We start from the raw sequence: 19882 nt of genomic DNA on the forward strand, positions 1-19882 counted from the left end.
CCCAAAATGAAAGAAACAACCCAGGTGGGAATGTAAACCCCATTCACTTTTGGTTTTACAAGTGCATTCAATGTAAAGTGCAGTTCCCATACGTGTTCATAGATAATTTCTAAATTCCCAACATATAGTAAATATCCCATTCACTAAATCAGCTTTATCTGCTATACAGGATTTAGTGTAAAATGCAAAGACTTGTCAGCAGTTAATGATGCGTGTGGACTATAGAGTTGGTACCTTCCGCTCAATTTCTTGAGTAAAAAATAATCTCACTGACGCTTTCAATTACCAATACAAGACTGGATCGTTAGAAACTCTGCAGATTGTGTGTAACAACTAGAAATCCAATTTTCCTGGATCGCTTTGAAAATGAAGGATCACCCATCAAGGAAAATACGCCTATTCGAAACGCCACATTTCCCCACCACTAGTTCGACCCAAGGATCGTTCACACTGCCGCTACTATTATATTTTCCCAGCCGCAAACCCAGCGGGGCTGATCAATGAATTCAAATCGATAAATGTTTCATTTTCATTTCATTCGGGGGTCCCGGGCTTGACACCTCTGGGGGCTACATACCCGGAATCCACTCGGCAGGGAAAGGATGGCCCGTCCGGTGGCACGGGAGCCTCAAGGACACAAGAGGCATGCATGCCCACGGACGCAACACTCGGGTGTTACGTAGTACGGCCCGGACCCTGATAACATCCGTCGGGTGTTGCTTAATTAAACTGCTGTAGGACAGAAGGCAGCAGTTGGCAATCTCGTCCCACCTTTAGCAGCTTTTTTAGTTTTTCCTGGCGTCCTCCAGGGTTTCTTGGCACGCACAGAAAGCGGTAATTAGAAACGAGTTTTCCCTCCGACGCCAGGAGGTATCTGTCATTAATTGAAATTCGCAAATAACAGATTCTTCCGAGACCTTTTCTGTATTGTTGGAGGTGATATTACTTGGAATCTTGTTCAACAAACATAAGTCTTCAAGGTTAAAGCACGAGAAAAAAATCACAAAGTGCAAAATTACTGTTGCTTCGTGTCGAACACCCTTTTCTATTACCCGCTGTTTGTTAGTCAATGAGACCTTTTTGTGATTAAGACAACATTTTCTTGCAGATGACATTAAAATGATTTTTAATCTACATACTGAAGTTTTATAAACCTTTCCCTTGAAATCAGTAAAAGCAATAACACTCGTTACAACAGAATGAAAAGCCTAGTGGAGAAGACACAACAATCGAAGCTGATCGAAAAGTAACAATCAATTCAAAAGTGTAACAACACGACTCTAATCTTTAATTCAATCGTTTTGAAGTGATATCAATTCTGTGCTATCACCGTGTAGCGAAACGCGTTTGAGATAAACTCCTAAAAAACATAAACCGAGTGAATAAATTTGAGCATTGGAATAATTTTGCACGAGGCAGTGTTTACAAATAGGGCGAAGCGGCCGTTGTATCCTGACCTATGGACAGGCAGGCTGGGGCTGATGCAAGGGCATTCGAGTCCAAACAGGTTGAAGGTAGATTTTTGCTCTTACCACGCATCCCTCTCGTGTAGCGAGGAACACTTCATCTTATACAGTGCGGTAACACGTTCCGCTGTTGTTTTTTCTAATATATCAGTTTCGACATCAAACGTGCTACCTGGTGAGTGCACTTTCCATTCTCAAAGCCGAGTCAAAGAAGTGCGTCCATTGTTTGGTATGCGTTCATCTCATAGTCGATATATCGACTGCAAAATTATTTTACGGGTTTCTGCAGGTGAGAGAGAGCAAAACACCACCTTTCAACACCGACACTGATTCCTTTTGAACAAAGCTCAGAGTGTTACTCCACATAAAGCCCTCACCGTCAAACATCGATACTGCATTTCTGTCTACGATGTGACGAGTTCACGGTCGCACAACAACATTTCCATGCCTCACAGCCCTGCTCGAAAATGCAGCATTCAAGTCATCCTCCAACTCAAACTCATCATCTTAGTCCATCATGGGCTCCGAGCTGGACCAAGAGAGGGCGCAATTATCTTAGCTACAGAGGGTCCTTTGGACGGAAATGAACTTTGCTGGTTCACGATCGAACATGATATGCATGCGTTACGGTCTCTTCGCTATACCAACAAAATTAACACTCCACCTTTTATCGCAAGTACGAAATTGAATTGTTATAGTTATTCGACCTTTTTCAGTGTCATGTAAATCTGTTTTGAACTCAGCCTATAAGGCTGCCGTTCATTTGCATCCTTTTTCGGGGGGGTGTTAGATAACAGTGCTAAAAAGCATTTTCTTAAATTATTCTTTGTTTTACTTATTCCCGTAGACTTTGTACATTTTCTTCTACATACCTTTTTGGTTACTTCTACGACCAATACCACAGTTAGACTTTGCTTACAAGCCTGCTATCCACACGTGATAGGACGACAAATTTTAGAAAGTTATAAATCTTTCCAACTGAATGCGTGATAGGCTCAAGAACTATGCAGGCCCAGATGTAAAGTAAGTGAAAAATGAAGCATGATGTTGTCATCAAATTTCTTTTCTGAAATTTCCAAATGTTCGACATGTCAGAATTCTTTTTCACCGATCTTTTACAGATATGCGGGGAGCTGCGAAAAGTTTGTGACATCAAGATGACGTCACTGACAGTTGCTTCTGAAGAATAAATCTGGCCACTTTTTCCCCACTGCATTGTTCAGAAAACTCAAGACACATTTCTGGTCTGCCCGCTCTACTTTTGGTACAACATGCAAACAGTATCAGGGACATGATGATGTGCATTCATGTGGGACCAGTTGCACCTGTTAACTGTAAAATTTCGGGGGACAAGGCCCACGCTTTACTCCGTGAATAAAAGAACCTTCAGATAAAAAAACCCAAACATAACAAAAACCTAAATTGATTTCTTACGGAGGAGCGTACAATTCTTGATAATGACTAAAAAATTACCAGATGCAAAATACATCGAAACTCTGCAGGTGTGCCTGGAGTATACCGTATTGAGGTCGTAATGGGTTGCCGCAGGCACACTTTTCAAACCTGGATCGTACACCAGCAGTGTGATCAAACTGGAGTTAATCCATCGGGTGTATCGATCAGTGTGCGTGGAATATATACACCAGCCTTTTGTACAGCTGTTTTCAGCGCATGTACATGTACGTCTTCAAGCAACGCCGCTCGTGTGCTCTTATCTTGTGGTTGTGTATTCCCATTTTTCAACAGCTTGCAATGAACGTCATTACCCCCACAACTACACCGTACCTGGAGAAATGCGTGTCATAAATTTCATCAGTTTCGGTAGAGCCTTGTCAGTCACAGATTCCAATTTAAAGGGAGCGAAAGCTGACAGTACCCATCTAAAAAATCTATTCAAAATTGCGCGGAACATGGCCTACATGTGAATAAAATTAATTTTCACTAGATTCTATTGTTATTTCATTAACATCATTATGAAGCCAGAGTTAACCACCGGCACAAACAACAAAAAGGCATTTCAAGTCAGGTCACATCGTCATATTGATCGCTGAACAGCAGTTGAGATATTCCCGATAACATTCTTGGAGCCTGATTTTAGCTTCGTTTTCTATGTATCACTATATCGAACTGCACACTACAGCAGGAAAATTCTGTTGACTTGACGACCCTTGCCAATATTATGCTGTCTTACAACAATATTGGCAGATACCAGATTAAAATAGTGCACGTAAATTGCAACGTTTAGTCAATACATGGATGGGAACATCAAGATATAAGCAAGCTGGCACGATCCCCACATTGCTACCAGTCTGCAGTAATTGATTGAAAGTTATAAACAAAACGTGTGCAGGTTTGGACACGTATCAACTTTATTAACATGGTCGCCATCCCTGATAAGTGGCTTGTCATCTCGCTACAGCGCGGTATCGCAGGCGAGGCTTGACATTAACCGACTTAGCTGCAACAACGGCGAGCAGACGTCAAAGTGAACATTATCCTGTAACCATAGAAACAGGCGTATCTAATCGTAGCTCCGTGATGTCAAGTTTTGCTCGGTTGACCCTGGCCCACGCTTAAATGTGGGACTTGGCGACTGACAACTTGTGACGCTGAAACGAAGGTTTATAAAAACTAAACGATACATTGAAAGTGCACGTGCCTTACTTCAGGAGAAGTAGGCGTTTTCGGATGTACAGGTCGATTTCAAGTAGGTGACTGTGATAATAAGTAATTTACTTGACTGCACTCAAAAAAAAAGGTAAAAGTAAATGTTCTCCACGGCGTTCGAAGCGCAGCTAGCTTTAACAAACTGTTGGTGACAAATTGACATTGGTATTCCAAATAAAAAAACAGTGGAATTGGGCAAGGTTTGGAAATGTCACCCACGAATCGGCCTGGACCGGGGGAAGTTCAAACCCTGGTTAGGGGGCGGGGAAATCCCCTTGCATCACCACGATACTTGAAATGGACATCCCCAAGTGAGCGCAGGCTCTCGCGCTTGAACTGAGAATGCCGTGTAATACGAACGTGCTTTTCACAAAGCGCTGGCACATTACATGCAAACGTGCAGCGAGCTGAGTTCATGAGGAACTGTCGAGATTTCTCTCCTTCTTATCTTTCCATCTGTTCATGAACACCGGGTAAACAACAGAGAACAGTGGCTCATCAGCACGATTGTTTAAAAAAGGAATTTTGGTGTTGGCTCTTTTTTACTCTGACTGCAAAACTCTTGAGCACATTCCGTATCCGCGTTCTACCCAAACTATAACAAACGAACTACGGATAAATAATGATATTCTACAGCCCTCATAATAACACTATTGCGTAACGAGACAAGGTGCTAAGCAGTTAGGTGTGTCTTCGCCTATCGAACGAAAACCAATTACCCATCAGTATAAAACCACAATACATAAATTTAATTTACCATTATGTAACCATTGCTACATCTTATACCCAGAGACTCAGCTGCGGAGACAGGAGCGTGGCACTGTAATTGTGTTTGGAAAACATTAATTGCGTAATTATTCAAAAAATAAAAAATAAAAAACGGATTCAATACGAAACCTGACGTGGGTCGCTTGTTGACTTGAATATTTCAGAACATGCAGCGCGTTTTGGGAGAGATGTTTTGTATGTGTGAAACGCATGCCGGGAACACACTGGTTATTATAATTTACTTACAGTTTCCACGTAACAGGTGTACCATGCGGTTGGCGGGGGATATTTTTTCCTCGAAACTTTAGCGGAAGGAAATCTCCTGGATCTCAAAGTACCGTTACCTTTCAATGTTACCTTTCAACCCGTATGCTGTTTATTTTCTTCTCCCGGACTAAAGCCAATTATCTACCACCGCACGTCATATTTGTTTTGACCTAGAACGAGTTAGTGGATTTATTTACCAGCGCACGGCTAGAAAGTATAGGTCCATTCATCAGTAAATTACGTTTGGTATAACACAAGGACATGAAATGGTCATGACTTAATTAGATCTTTGAAAACTAATGGTCCTACTACTGAAATGTTGGTGTGGATATTGGGGTTTTAACTTTCAGAATAAGTGCACACTGGTCGTGGAGGCAATGTGATACACAAGATTTTAAGCGGAAAAAGTATTCTGGTCGTTTAGCGTCCCTTCATAAACGTAATCCGTTAAAAGGAAAGTCCAGACTACATTTTCAGCATATGCTGCAAATTACAGTCTGTCTCCTACATTAAAAGAATTACATAACGTAACTCCTGTACTTAAATTCATATTGGCGATTCTGCGCCAAAGAAATCTTCCGCACACTTTTATGTAATATAATGTCACATCGTTTTCACCAAGTGTAATGCGCTTATACATGGGGCCTTGTGGGGTACCGGAACAATGGGAAGTACCCCTCAAGGCCAGTTTTTACCTTGCGAAATTGGTACCCCACAAGAATTTCACGAAACTGATATTTGGAAATAACTCAAAAAGGGGAAATTTTTGATGGGTAAAAATTTGTCGCAAATTGAAGTCTTTTATATAAGGGACATACGGTCGAAATTTCAACCCAGGAAAGTGAATTTGGTATAAATTAGAGTGATTAAAATTTTTATGTGTGTTGTGTGGGAGTTTTGTACACGAGAACAAACGAAATACCCCACAAGTATAACCGTGTAAGGGTACATGCACTGACAAGTTTGAGCAGGTGTTTGCGTTTGAAGTTGGCAATTCGGCCACTGCCGTTAGACGTTTTCTGTGACGATGTTTCACGACGATTACTCGACTGTTGTCATGCACGTATTACCGCTTTTCATGAAGTCAACCCTTTCCGGTGGTTACTACTTGATTTTGTTGCTGGTATGCCTTGAGTATACTTCAAGCACCGCACATTAAACTGTATATCCTTGAACTACTGCTCATGTACTTTTCCATGACATGCTTGTTGGGTGCATTATGTAGCTATATTTAAGGCTCCTCGGTCCCTGCGCTGGCTGTTCCTTCAGGACCACGATGCCAAAACGGAGAAAAATACTAAGGCTGGATTACAATCTGCTGGGTAATGTCTTTTCAAGCGAGAGGTGCCTTGATTTGTAGTTAATATTAGAAACATTTTACGAAACATCGCGGAAATTTTGTGCAAGTTTGGTAGAGGTCAGCAGGCTGCCCTCCGTCTGAAATATATAGCTGACACAGTTCATAAAAACAAACAAAAACAACAACACAGTTCATAAAAACAAACAAAAACAACAACAAACAAAAGATAACATAACTCTCCCTCGAATCTGCCGAGTTTATACAAGCGCGTTATTTGCCACAGCATTTTGGTCGTTATTCTGTAAGATTAACTCGCCTCCGACCAAGCCCCAATGGGGAGGAACACCTCGTGAAGTACGTCATCGCGCCCAGTCATGGCTGCCGCCTCAATCTATCAAACACGCTCGGTTGTTCAAGCTCATTACGGCCTCGAACCTGTTCTTGTTCAGCAGCTGGAACTGGTACGAACAAGAGCGAAACAATTTGGTGATGATAACACTGTTTGCACGACTCTTGTGTCACCCGATTCGACTACCCACCGGTACTTATAAGTGAGGCCTGTGCAGCAAAATAGCCTGCAATAACTGTGATGCTAATATATTATATATGCTATATATATTATTAGGCTCCAACAAGCCTCATTTATGAGTTTGCATACTGCATTGCATCATACGATAATATATTATAATCACCGTTAGAGCATGGCCATTTTCCTGCACAGGCCTCGCTTATAACAAGCGGTGTGGGGTCGGATCGGGTGCTTGTGTCGGCTTTGGTGTATACAGGTGACCGATTGGAACGACCGATGCTAGCCAGATTCCACATTCGAGCGCTTTGGCTCGAGGGAGCCCAAGTATTCAAACGGCAAACCGAAGGTCGCACATGCCCCAATTTTTTCAGAAATTCACCTCCTCTGAGTTCGACCACCGTTTTGCTGGATTAAAAATTTATAAATGCCGCCCAAGTGCCCACACTCTACAGACCCTAGCCATGTAACCTTGGTCTTCACTGCATCACATGAATAACATGTGATGCTTTCGCGGCGAAGATGCCTTCATTGTTAATCCCTCCGTGGTGTGTCAACGCTCCATTTTCATATGGCGAGTCTCAATCCTGTACACTTTCAACTTGCGTTACAAACTAACGGACAATGTTCAGTTTCGGACTTCGATTACAAAAATGAGCATCAAAGCTATGACGGGCGTTGCATTAAACTGTTTTATTGGGGGAATGCAGCCTTGAAATCAAGAACCAGGGTTCATAAAGTTCTTTTAACAGGACAATACTTCCCTTCCATTTTCTCTTAAGCACGCTCGCGATAGTTATGTTTATTAGTTGCTGGTACAGCGTAAGCCTACTCTTATTTAAAATATATCTCTTTACGTTATTTATATAACGCCATCTAATTAACAATGAGTTGTAAGGTTGAGAAAAAAATCAACCATTTGGACAATTTTTTTTTAATCTGATCTTAAATTGAATGTCTTATTTTGTTTTCAGTACTTTTTTCTGTCGTGGGAAATAGATCCCATGGAATCTCCTCTTATCTCAATATCGCATATCAATGATGTACTTTGACTTCAACATCAGTTTATTACGAGTCGTGCATGATACGAAGCAACGAGCCGAACGAGAAACCAATAGACCCATTTTGTCCCACACGAATCATCAACTGGCAAAGGGATACACTCATTCTCCTTGTTGTCTGCACGTGTACCCTTATAACCATGAGCCATTTTAAACTAACGTTCCTCCAACGTGCGTAAAGGCAATGCCCACTTAAAGCTAATATGGAATGATCATTTTTTTCCCAATTTCTACGCGCTCATGCACGCATTGACACAGCTGACGGTTGTGAGATTCAAGTCATTTGGTGTCTATTTCATGGAAAGAATCCATCGCCGCATTCCGGTCAAATTGAGACGGGAGCCCAAGGCGCTAACGCAATAGCTGATTTCCTTCCTCAAACCTGCGGTATAACCTTGGCTCTCGTACATCTCTATTATGCCGGAGAGACGTTCCTATTACAAATAACGTAAGATCTATCTTTCCCTCTATTGAAATGATATTCCAGTTCAATAGATGTGGACAAAATGCACCTGTTATTCTAAACACGGTCTGTGCTTCTGCCTCTTTATAAATGCAAACACCACATGTTCTCTCTTGTTTTTTCCCAGTGAGATGCAATCGAGCAGAACAGGCCCGCGGCACAATTGTTAAAAATCAGCGCTCTCCGCCTTAACAATCGCCGTGGTTCCCTTTCATCAGAACAAACGTGCTTTTCGTATTAATTTCAAGGGTGTCTGCACTTAATGATTGCCCGTTTTTTCCCAGCAGGCACTCGGCTTTTTGAGTTGATGGGCTATAAAGTTGCCGCCCACGTGAGTTTGGCTGCTAATTGCGTGGACGAACTTGGCTGATGAGAAATCAGCAGATTGCGTACAGAGGATACCAACAAGAATTGGCCTGAATTGGACCACCACACATTAATCTCAGAGGCATTTTTTCTCAAGTTCTTTCCTAATGAAAGATTTTGACAAGGTTTTTATGTTTTCTGCCTTAAGGACAAAAGCTCACGTCAGCGCCTTCATGATCAGGTAATATCGTAATATACTTCGGCTCCTTTCCGAACAGGGTCATTTCTCTGTAAAAGCCTCATTTTGTTAAGAGCGTTGGGTATTTGTATCTACTGGCTGCTTTTCTGGATGGAGCCGACTCTCACGGTTGCTTCCAGCAAGCACGGGCAAAACGACATCAATCAAAGACTTGGTTCAATAAATTTAAAGGCACACACCGGCAGATATATACGGGTTTCTCGGTCGTTTGAGCCGCGGCGGTTAGTCCTCTAAACATTTGACTTTGACACACTTTATCGCGTATGTGGACTCCAAAGTCAAGATGACGGAGCCCCGAGTTAGTGATAATGCGATGTACCCAGACTGTAAAGGGGATGGCCTAGCCCGCGACAATCTTATCCAATTTTCTCAGACGGGAATCGCTGAAGAAAACTGCATGAACAAAACGAGCTGTTCTGAACATGAGTCTCAGTCAATCAATGATCGGAGGCCAGCTCAGAAACGACGCAGCTGCACTTGAAGCTAGTAAGTTTTACCTTTGGTTATTTGGCGCGCGTTTTATTTGTCTTAAAAAGTGAGTTTATATGGCAGCTCTGGTGCAACATTTTTCCCGGCTCCAAACGTCTGATATGCCCCTGGCAGTTGCAGCTGTGGCGTAACTGGGTACTGCTTGTTATCCGACTTAAACATCTGAGATCCTCGCGGCAGGGTCTATACCCATGGTGGAATGGCTGGCGATGGTGTGTTCGTGGTTCCTCTGGAGCACGTTGCTGCCGGCTAGGCGTGCATAGCAGTCTGGGGAGGGGGGGGGTCGAGCGACCCCATCTCCTGTTCCCGGAGCAGGTCTTCCTAATGTCATTGAGACACGTGGCGAGAGCGGCCCAGGCCCATGGGCGATCGCTACAGGCCGTTGGCTCTTCGTCACATGACCTCGTCCTCTTGGCAGCCGCCGAGTACGCGCGGAAACATCAGCACAGACACCGCGTCGTTTGTCTCCGACTTGTCACATTATGGGGCTTACATTTTGCCCAGTATTAAATTCTGTCCGATGTGCACTGCGTCAGTGCCATATCGTTTTACAAAATCAAACCATTGGCTAGAGGTATAATGCGTCTTCCCGTCTACCGAAGGACTGAAGTCCACGGGTTACATCATGCATACAAACTACATGTACATGTACACATGTAGGTCCGGGGTATGGGTACTACTGCTGCAACCTCGTACGTTGCTCGAGAGAAGTGGCAGTGATGACCTTCCAAGTAATTTCTTGTAGCACATTTGCAATTTGAATCCTCAACATCCTGAGATTGTTGAGGTGCTTAAAATCATGTTGTAGGTAACGACATGAAGCCCCACTACGGCACCCCCCACAACACTTTTATGTAGTTCATAAAACGTGTACTACCACATTGTTTTTGATCATTTCAACCAACATTCCCGGTGGCAATTGATCTGCAAGCTCATCAGTTTGAGTGTTAATGGCTGCCACAAGGGACTGGTTCTAATCGAGAACAAAGGATGGCAGTGAAATGACCGAACACTTCTGTCTTTCCCGAGGGCTGGTGGGGCCTGGGGCACATCCATTATCCAAAGGAATCTTTTTCTTAGCTCCTTCCCATTCAGCAGACTAAAACCCTTTCCCCCGAAATAACTCATAACTTGCCCAAGTGCGGGAAATTACTTCGGATTACTACTCAATGAAGTGACTAATGCATCTTTCGCAAGTGTCTGGAGAAACGAACTCCTCATTTCCTCGTGGTTCAAAAAAGTCCAAAGGGATTTTGGTGTTCCATTAAACACGACAGTGGATCAGAACTGTATAAAGCAACAAAGTGTGGGCTGATCAGTTCTTCAGTATTTCAGCGTTAAGTTGAAGGGACACACAGGCTGTGTTTCGCTCCATGCATCCCACGCCACTAAATCGACGTTGTCAACTTGTCCAAATGTACAGTGTGCCACAAAAGGCGTGCCAGTTTCAGCATAGGTTGATTTTAGAGGACAAACAGGGGCATTCCTCTGTCCCTGGACCTGCCTCGAGACATCTAGAGGAGAACAACTTGAAATTAAAGCGCGGTCTGTTTGCAAAACAAAAACAAGGGGGGTGGTGTACAGACGTGACCCGCTCGCACACATTATAACCGACCCGCCCTGTGCAACACGCCTACCATCCGGGTAAGATATAAGGAACAGAATGACCCAAATCGAGGCCGTAACCTCGTTTTACGCTCCCTTCAAAGTTGACCCTCATAAGAATCCAAGGTCGGAGCATCGAAGCGTTGTCTTGAATCGGCCGGTCAAGGATTTTGACAAATGAATGCTAAACTCACTGAAACAAGAGCGATTCCTACGGACGACAATTTCAGACGTTTAATCATTACGCTGTTTGGTGTTCGTCTAGCTGTGGAGGCACTTTCACGGCTGCGTGGGAGGGACGAGAAGGCCTATCCAAGTAGTTGAAGAGAAGAACGTACCAGTGGACTGTATTTATATTCTTGGCCGGCTTGATATCAGTGCAAGTTCAATTTCACCTTAATGGACTGCTGATCATAGAGTCAACACCAACGGTGCACGGCAAACAACAAATGACGGCGGTTTTCACTTTCTGGCGTTTTATTTTTCCTTTTTAGAAGTGACACCTACCGGGTTACTGTGTAAGCGCAACGCTGGTTAGTAGGGGAAGTTGTGACGATATGCATCGCCGTATATGGCCAATGTCCAGCTCATGTTATATTTGCCTGGCTGTGATGTGGAGGCGGTTTTGCTTTGTTTTCTGTTTTTTTTTTTTTTGCCATACAAAAAGCGGGCCAACCATCAAGTGTGCGATATTGGCAGGAACTTCTGAGGCCAAAGAGCAAGAAAAAGGGAGGCAAAAATGCCTCACTGACACTCAATACGACTTGATAAATGAAAGTGGACTCTGACTACAGATCTCTTATAATTATTTGTAGTTACAAACCAAACGTATCAACTTTGAGCTCTGTATCCGTTCCGAGCGGAACAAAAGAGGGCGTCTTTTTTGGCACTCACCGAACAGGCCCGCGTTTATGCATTTGACGCGGAGCACGCCGAGTACGCGGGGCGAATTTGTTCCTAAATGTATGGTCTATGCGTACACGCAGAACGCGGGCAAGAACCTGCTTGAAAAACTTACTACCATCTTTCTTTTGCCGCTTGGGGGTGCTCTTCAACGCAGAGCGGATTGCGTTTCTGGGTCGATTTTACAGCTCAAAATGTGCATTTTCTCTTGAGTGATACATACATCAAAAAGGATCTTTAAGTTATTTGAAAGTTCAATGTCTTGTCCAAAATCTGGGCATGATGCATTTTACATCTTTATGAAAATTGATAGTGCGTGCGCAGAAGAGCTCTCGCACTGAACATACTGCACATGAAGAGATGTTAACGCCACAGAAATGTCCTTGAGCGTGGCAGGCATTAGGTCTGTTCTTTTAACTCCACAGTTGTGTTTTCCTGCAAGTGGCTCCTAACAGTAAAACAAACTAACCGACAAATGTAAATTTTGAACAAATTTGAAATAACATAAAAAATGACCTAACGGTGATTTTGCTGCAAATTCTGGCCGCCCATACAAATTATAGGCAAACCGAGACTGGTCTATATGGCCCGTGTCCATTTGACTGCTCTCTTGTCTATCCGACTGAACCAGTAGGAGCCAAGAACCGGGAACCGATCGCGCCGCTTTCCATTAATATCCCACAGCGGCCACAGGCCACTACTTGAGGAAACCAGGTGCGGTCGGACGGCCTTTGTTAACAGGACTTTAATTCATTCCAAAAATAGATAAATAATTCAGTGCCTTCTTTAAGCGATACATAAATTCTTTAATAGCGTTCCTACGAACAATGGACCTTGACCGCCTCAGGTTCCATAGAATGTGGCAAACTACTGACGCTTTGTAGGCTGAGATGACGGGGTGAGTTTGAAAAGTTACTCTCGCTTAAATTTACGGCAGCTTGGCATAGTATTCATAAAAACGACGCTTTCCTGTAATACATAAACCCTTTAGGGCTTTCGCAAAAGGAAAATTCCCTTCCTCCATGGCATCGTTCAGCTCCAGGACACTGCTCACGCTTATCACGAGTGCAACTCTCCGTGTTTGGAGGCAGGCACTTAAACGTCAAAATCAAGCGCGGAACTTGATTATGGACATTAACTTGTAAAGAAATAACCTTTGGACAAAGTCCTGTGCGGACGAAGGAGCTTCCAGAATTGTCATCAACGCACCGTAATGTTGTCTCAAGTCAGAAGGGTTGAGTAGATTATGTCGTTTTGCACATAAAAATAGCGTGCGACGGCAATTCCCTGACGGTTTGAGGAGACAGACTGTCTCCAATTTGTGAAAAAAATAACATCCTGAAACATCTCAACAAAATGTCTCAAACTCAATGAAATTCACCCATGGCGGATCCCGCGGAAAGGGCATTACACTTACAATCTCTGTTAAACTCCCTGCTTGTTTTTTTAACGCAGCCCGTAAATACTAAAAAAAAGATGAATTTCAGTACGCTGACAAAAAGTTTTGTCGGTCTTTCACTGGTTTCACAACGGTCCCCCAGTGAATTTGCTTTTACAATTACTATACCGACATGTTGACAGGAATGTGGTAGGAAAACATCACCCTAAATTTGGGTCACGGCCGTTTGTTGTCATCACCGCTGGACAAAATTTTAAGCCCAAAAAGTACCATCAATGATTTTTGTTTGCTTGTTTGATTCCTTGTCATTTTAGAAAGTATTTCAAAGGAACTTTTAAACCGTTCGCCATCAGTCAAACCCTCTCCGACACGTACGGCTCGATAGCAGTGCACTTGAAGCGCAGACGAGTCCCGCTCCGGTGGGGGTTTTTGCTTCACGTCGCTTTATCCCGCCCCAAGTAAAGAAACCACGGCGGTCAGGAACGACCGAAATATCAGGGGTGTCGAGAAAATATGGAAATCGTGTTTTGACGACATAGTCGCCGGCCGTTGATGAGGTGCGTCACGCCATCACGCACGCACACACGTGCGGTTTACTGACGGCAATCGGCGTAATGAGACGGGGCTGATGCACGCTGACATCTGAATTTAATTCCCCAGACAGGGTGAGGGCATTTTAGTTCTGCAGGTTTCAACGAGTGACGAGGCAAATTTAGTTCTCCTCACCTGTGGGTGTTTGGGTGGCAGCGCGATGCGATGCAGTTCAAGTGAACTCCTGCGCATCTGTCCTCGATAAAACACGGTGGGGTGCAGTGATGCCGACAAAATCTACGCAGGATATTCTCGTCAGTCGGTAAAGAGAACCTGGAACTGGTCTCCAAATGCATAGAGGAGCACGCGAAGATACAGACATGTAACTACAGTGAGGCGGCGTACCTGGGTGCATTGATGAATGATATAACGTGCTCTCATTGTGCGCAGGTATACATGCCCAGATGCTCAGCGAATGTTGCTGTGCAGCCGATCTCACCACAAACCGATGTTACCAACGAGGCTGGGAAATGACACTGTTCGGAACGGGGCCGAAATACATCACGGTATTACCTAATCGTGAAGGCGCTGAAGTGAGCTTTTGTCCTTAAAATATGTTTCAGGGCTAAGAGTTTTGGGCATTAAGTACGATAACATTTCAAAACTGATCTTTTCCAACAGGAAAGCATCTGAAACAGAAAAGAAAAAACACGTACACAGGGAAACACTTGCCCTCTGACTAAAGAGGGGGCTTGCGGTAACGTCATGTGGATAGATCTCTTTTTGGAAGAGGTATGGTGCTGATAAGAACCGATAAGTGCATGGCCGACTCGATGATTCGGTCAGTGTTCTCTGGTCGTTCCCAGGAGAACTCGAACCAAGAACATCCACGTACCAATCCTTTTCCTTAACTTCTCTACGCAAGCCAGGGCGACCGAACTTTGTGGCCATGGCACCACACAATGACGCAAGAGCTGTTACGTAATTCAGGCCAAACCAAAATAGATTTCGACGCCGTTCCAAACGGGCAATTCTCCTCAAAGATCCTTTGTTAACAGTGGTGGCGTGATATCCACCTTTTGCTGTTCCAAATACGAGGTACGTATGAACATACATTGTGTCGCATCGTAGGCCTACCACGAAAGCCCAACGCAGGCACATTCCAACTGAAGTCAGTATAGCTTAGACTGGTGATGACACCAAACAAGTTTAGAGCCGGTCTAAAGTTTGGGATTCAATCTCATGAAAACTGCTCCACCTATCTGTCTTTTCGCTTCTAAGTTGAAGTGGTTCATTTCAAACAGGCACCATGGTAGGTTTATGGGGTCGATGTTGAATTACAATCCATGTGAACAGAGTCTTTGATTTGACAGCGCGTCAGACCCAACTCTAAGCTCAGTCGGGCTCATACCCAAGGACACGTACAAAAATCGAATTCTTAGGTTTCCATTAACGTTTTTACACCCCCACTCACAAAAATGTGCATCGTCGGCAAGATCAAACGCGATCAAATGCCTGTTTTGAAAGTTTAGCTGAATTATATTCGATAATGCGCCGTGACATGTTTAGGCTGCGTATCGCGGTATTGTGATGTGCCAATTACGTTCAGCGCAAGACGAATAGAGGGCTCCAGCCCGTAGTTTTGGCGGATGAAAGACACGGCGTATTTTTCACATCTGACTTCCCAGATGTAGTATACCGTTGAGGCTGCGTCTTCGCTGGCTTTTATAAACTCAATAAAGTGGTCCTCGATCTGAAGCTGCTTTCACTGAGAGGCACCTGCGAAACATGAAAGGCCGTTATTATGTTTACATAAATCGGTCCTCTTCTCTGCCGCGTTAAGATCATCATCCACTCGACTGCACCACTTAAAATCGAATTCCTTGAAGGAACGGCAAAGCCGTCGGGAAAACAAATACGGGGCTCATTATTGAAGTCGCACGCGTCTTGGATCATTAGATGATAAAACATCTGTCTTGGGGTTTTGACAGCACTGGAGTAAATATGTGACAAAGGACCTGCAGAAAGAAACGGTTTTGTAGAAATCTTAGCGCCCTCCAGGTTCATTGCCATCTATTATGTTCTTACCTGTAATTGGCAGATGTATATGACCCTGTCTTGTAAACAGGTTGATCTGGAGTAACTTCCACAGCGAGTGACAGAGATGTAGAGACACCAGTCGAAATTTCTGCGTCTCGAGGAATGCCAACTCTGCGACGAGGGAATCTATGATCCCTGCGAATTAATCTGCAGTCTGCAGCGACCCCCCTCCCCCAACACCCAAGTGCTGCAGCCAGTGGCGCGTTGCGTGCCTCGCACCCGCTGGGTACGGAGATTTGCGTAAGACTCCCCCCCCCATTAATAACTGTAAATCATCGGGGTCGGGGATGCGATCCGACCAATAAATTAAACTCCCCGGTGGTACGGATCTGTGGCTCGAGCACTTGACGCTCTTGTGTACTGTCATAAATAGCGAGTGCTTTTATATTTGAAGCGCCATACTGCGAAAGCACCAGCAAAGGGATGCAAAGGGAGCTTCGCTTATCCGGGGAACCACCAACAGGTTGAAAGTGTCAATTTGTCGACGAGCTGCTACTGCTGTACACTTATCGAGAGCACTGCATCTCACAAGAAATTGGAATGCATGTTTAATTCTGTAGATTCAGTGCTTCAATGAAAACAACGCCGAGTCCGTTTACTAAGTCTTCAAATTATAAAGCGCCCACAAGCAGGAGGCAAGTTGACAACAAGGCTCCACACAATGATTGCCCTCGGTCACCGGGCGGACAAAACATTCTGGTTCGGGTGTAAATAAGATCCGTCATTGTGTCAGTACCATACTAGCCTCAGGATTCCGAAGATGTCTGAATAGAATTCAAATTGCTTAGGCCGAAAGAAGAGGTTTCACACGTTGTTGAAGTGAAGTCATCGCTAAAACAAAACCAACGTACAAAATAAAAGAACACAAAAAAATAAAGAAAAAGAAACAAAGTGTTTACATTGAAAAACTAAACAATAACAAAACAACAACAAAACCCAATTACACCGATGTTGAAAGTGAAACTCCCGCATGTTCACACTTGGTTTTGACTTTTTCACTTATCGTAATCGATCTGGACACAGTACATTATCGTAAAAATACTTTTATCCTTCAAGCAATTTACTTCCTAGCCCCTGACAACGACGTCCGCACCTCACCTGCACCTTAGGTTTAAGAGTCACTGCACAGCTAGAAGCCGGCAATCGGGGAATGACAACAAACGTTGACATCAAGTTATCCGCTGCACGTCAAGCCCCCACAGAACACGGTTTGCAGCGGGGGAGAAGTCTGCGGAAACAATGAGCGAACCAAAGTGCGAATCTGAGACCGGAAGAAAAAGGCACCTGCCGGGTGGGGGCCAACTTGGGTCGCGGTCGATTTGAGACGGCTGGCTTCAAAGTTTCCCCGACGCAAGTAAAACGCAAAACAAGTTAGCAGTGTCTCCGGTGCAGATTGCACCTGTCACCAGCTGCTCAGAAGCAATTTCCTAAACACAAAAATGTCTCTGTCCATACAAACAAACCTCCTTTTCAGCACGTAATGTCTTCACAGTGATTGATTAAAAACTCCTCATCGGTTTTTATCTTTGTTAGGGGGGTGGCCCCGTTGGCCCCCTGCCCGTGGTTCGCCCTTGAGCCCGCCACGGTGGTGATGAGCTCCCCATTTCCCGCCAATTATCTCCCCTACTTCCCGCTGCCGTGACGACACCTGCCTAGGGTATCGCGGTGTATACGCGACCACTCGATTTCTCACCATGAATATGTTACAGTTTGATATATTGGCACAGAGTGCAATATACGAGTTTGGTGTCTGTGAGAATTTTATTAGAGAGCATTTTCTTCCTGAGCGTTTAATATTGAAACCATAGCCCTGCATATGAAGCTCAGACACCACGTCACGGCTGGTTGAAGTGGCGATCCACAAAACGTTCATCATCTGTACTAAGGCGACCCAGCTCAAAAAAGGGTATGGAATGCGAAATGTCGGTATGTCTGGTGAAAGTTTAGAAAGAGGCCTTTGCGCAGGTACGCCGCTCGAAAGATTTCACAGCTTCGAGTCAGAGGCTTAATTGTAGCCAAAGGGTACGCGGCAGCAGACTACAACGAGATGGAGATTCTGAAATCAAAATTGGAACGCTCAAAGCAGCAAAGAGTCTGAACGCTTTGCCATCCTGCCATTCATCTACGCGAGTACCAGATTCCGGAAAGTAATCATATATGCCTATATCGGGTGGATTTCCGGGGGTATTTCTGTGCATCATCATTATGTTGCGTTTACGTTTACAGAGTAATCATACCATATTGGCCCTATAGAATGAATAAATTACGGGCAAAACAAGTAACAGATAACAACAGGGCAGATAAGTGATTCGGCAAACATGCAAAAATTGAACATCTGCGCCGCCACGGGTTTTTCCCACTCCCAACTCCGGCTCTGCACAAGCCTGCAGATGCATTATTTGTGTAGATACGTACAGCCCTGCTGTAGAAATGAACACAGAAAGCACTTGGTGCTGTACAGCTATACCAGTCACCAACTACCGGCCACATCGTTTCTGGAACCTTTAACGCACTTTTTTTTTTATACACCGGCGGCCTTTAACGATGAAAACGGACAGTGCTCGAGTGTAATCATGTTAAAATCATCAAAGCTATAGCGGCCCAGTGGTGCAGGGTCGGCTTTGCCCAACTCCAAGTCGCGCCCAGCACTCGGCCCGTTGTCGTGCCCGCGTAATCTAGCTGAGACCCGCCGTCGGTACAAATTTATTACCAAGCCAATCAATTACAGGGGGGAATATTGCCAGTCGTGCTTAGGTTGGCTCTGCTTAACCGATGAATGCGCTTCAGGAAGTGGACATACATGTACATGTATGATGGTCCTGCGCAGGCAATTTGTTAGCTTTTAGGAGTAACTTACGCCGAGTATCATTACGTGACTTGTAACTCTATGCTTCACACGGAAACTTGAGCCTCTATATAGGCATAAGGATAAGCAAGTGTATAGGAAACTATAAACCTTCTCCGTTTAAGATCGAAACAGGTAGAATAATTCTGAAAAAAAAAACACACCAACGAACAGGAGAAGATTAAAGTTGTCTCTCTGAAATGACGGGAGTCTGAATGTAGGCCTATACAAATTATCCAAAATCTGTATAATGTGTGTTCTTTCAGAAATCATCCTACAACTTGGTGCCAGGAAATTTGCGCAGCTCAGCTCTTGAATATGCAGCATGATGCGGGTGTATTTACCAGCTAGTTGAAACAATAACACGAGCACACATTAAATAGTCACTTTATACCAATACTATACGGAACTATCACGACTAGTGGTGTTAGTTGGGATCGGGTAACGCGTCAATTTTTGTTTCTAGAGTAGGGACGATTTGAAGTGGAGTTTTTGTGAATAAGTGATTGACACTCGAACCAAGGCTACGGACCTTGTCAATCTTTTGAAAGGCAGCCACACATGAAGAACATTTCTTAATACTTGAAGAGTGACACGGATCTGTGATAGCTATCCGATAACAAGACCACCAATGCCAAGTATTTCCTTGCTCCCTGTCGCTCCAAGTTTAACCGTCTGGTATCTGAAGGCCGCGGTTAAGCGTTGGAGCGTCATGATCGACTGCAAAATGAATACATGTACGGAGACGCGTCCACGGGGAGTCATGTGGACCAGATTTACTTGTCAGTTGCGGAGCTGGGAAGCTACGGCCCCGATTGGTATCTGGCACAGTTTATACGACCGGGGGAAGGCATCTGCGGCATCCGGCGCCGTACTGGTCGCACTTAGCCAGTGGAATGGTTATGGCTCGCTGGGGACCCAGGTGAC

General features: G+C 44.3%; 2 protein-coding genes across 5 annotated transcripts in view; one reads left to right on the forward strand and one right to left on the reverse strand.

Moving 5' to 3' along the window:
• LOC110983420 (uncharacterized) overlaps window positions 1-19882 on the reverse strand; it is a 93794-nt gene that overhangs the window by 41523 nt on the left and 32389 nt on the right. The window lies entirely within an intron of this gene.
• Window positions 1-19882, forward strand: part of LOC110983415 (pyrokinin-1 receptor-like) — a 44260-nt gene that overhangs the window by 5897 nt on the left and 18481 nt on the right. The window lies entirely within an intron of this gene.

This window comes from Acanthaster planci, linkage group LG13 (genome assembly GCF_054643075.1).
Source record: "Acanthaster planci isolate LZ-2023a linkage group LG13, COTS_SCS, whole genome shotgun sequence".
NCBI lineage: Eukaryota > Metazoa > Echinodermata > Asteroidea > Valvatida > Acanthasteridae > Acanthaster > Acanthaster planci.